The sequence below is a fragment of the Nematolebias whitei genome, chromosome 11, assembly GCF_014905685.2.
Source record: "Nematolebias whitei isolate Nwh7 chromosome 11, NemWhi1, whole genome shotgun sequence".
Taxonomy (NCBI): domain Eukaryota; kingdom Metazoa; phylum Chordata; class Actinopteri; order Cyprinodontiformes; family Rivulidae; genus Nematolebias; species Nematolebias whitei.
In genome coordinates, this window is record NC_056508.1 from 5,069,748 (window position 1) to 5,071,584 (window position 1,837).

Here is a 1,837-nt window from a genome sequence, read left to right on the forward strand (position 1 = left end):
CTGCCGCGGCCTCCAAGTCGTCCACGCCGCCTGCCGCGGCCTCCAAGGTCCTACGTGTTGGACGGCCTCCCGGCCGCCCTCCTGAACGTGGGTCACGTGATGGACGGCCTCCCGGCCGCCCTCCGGAACGTGGGTCACGTGATGGACGGCCTCCCAGCCGCCCCCCTGAACGTGGGTCCCGTGATGGACGGCCGGGAGGCCGTCCTCCTGAACAATGACTCCAGGGACGGTCTCTTGACCGTTCAGATCTTTTGTGTTTTTCTTGCTTGTTTCTTGTCTTAGTTCTTTCAGGTCCTTGTGTTTCCTCTGGCCCTCCACCCTTGCAGTGCCGCCCTCCACCCGCCCAAGTCCTTCGGGAGGGGGGTTTTTGGGGACGCCTGGAGGCATCCTTGAGGGGGGGTACTGTAAGGATGGTACCATTTGCTGTCTCTGTTTGTGTCTGTGTTTCCCTAGTGTTTCCTCGTCAGTTTAATTGTTGCCACCTTTGTCTCGTCACACCTGTTGTAATCACGTCTTGTCTTGTCCTTGTATTTAAGCCTCCTGTTCTGTGTTGTTCCTTTGTCGGGTCGTATTCGTTGGGTCTCTTCGTTCTCCTACGTCCTCCTGCGTTCTCCTGCGTCTCCCCTGAGCTCTCCTGAGTCCTCCCTGAGTTTCCCTCTGAGTCCTCCATCTTTATGTAAGTTTTGCTGCCACGTCAGCTGTTTGTTTTGTTCTTTATTTACTATTAAAATACTTATTTTTGTATTTGCCGAGTTTGAGTCCTGTCTGCACAATTGGGTTCGTTCCTGTCCAACAAATCCTGACATTACGACCCGACCACATATCAGAACCCAGCGGGCAGGGCTCTCTCGGCAACTCACCTTTTTTCTTTTTCTCCTCCGAGCTTCCCTGTTATGAGCGAGCGTACAATCCGGTGCGGCGGGTTCTGGACCAGACCCGTCCGCCCACAAGGACGTTTTGACCAGGAGGTGGAAGTCCTGTCTTCACCACTCCTGGTCCTCGAAGAAAACAGGGCTCGGCACCGGGGAACCCACCAGGCTCCTGCTTTTGAGTCCGCCTCGCCCGGCTACTCGGGATGGACGTCGGGGGAGGACGAAGAAATCGAGGATGAGTTCTGTTTTGCTCCTGTCCCCCGACTATCCCGCCGTCGCCGGGGAGGTAGGAAGCGGTCCCGAGGGCAGCCCGCGGTGACCGGGCCGGTTTTGTCGGCTGGGCAGAATAATAGAGTTGGTTCTGGTGTTTTTGTGGGAGCTGGTCCCGCCGCCTCACCTCACAGGTTTTCGGTGGGGGCGAGGTCCAGCGTCCCGCGGGAGCTCCGGTCCACTCCTGTTCGGTTCGGCGAGTCCGGTCCACGTGACGTTACGGGGGCGGTTTCCGTCACCTCACCTTCCAGGTTCCTGGTGGGGGCGGAATCCGGCCTCCCACCGTCACACCGTGCCGCGGCTGTCCAACCCAGTCAGACCGTGCCTCCTGGGCATTCTCCCAGTGACTCTGTGGGGGCGTGTTCTGCCGACCCACCTCCCAAGTTTCCGGTGGGGGCGACACCTGACACCACATCCTCACATAGTGACACTTGCCCGTCAGTCACATATTCACCCCATGATTTTGCATACATAAACCAGACTTATTAGATTTATTCACTTCTGCTAAAAATAACCCGGACTGCTCAGATGTTTTGTTTTCCCTGATGGAGGAATTTTTTGTTTTACGGCCAGGCCTCCTTCTGATCCCAGAGTACAACCATTTATTAATAGAAATAAGGTCTCTCATCACACCCAAGGTCACTAATACACAGTCTGAACCCATAATCCATCCTGCACCTATTGGCACCACCATC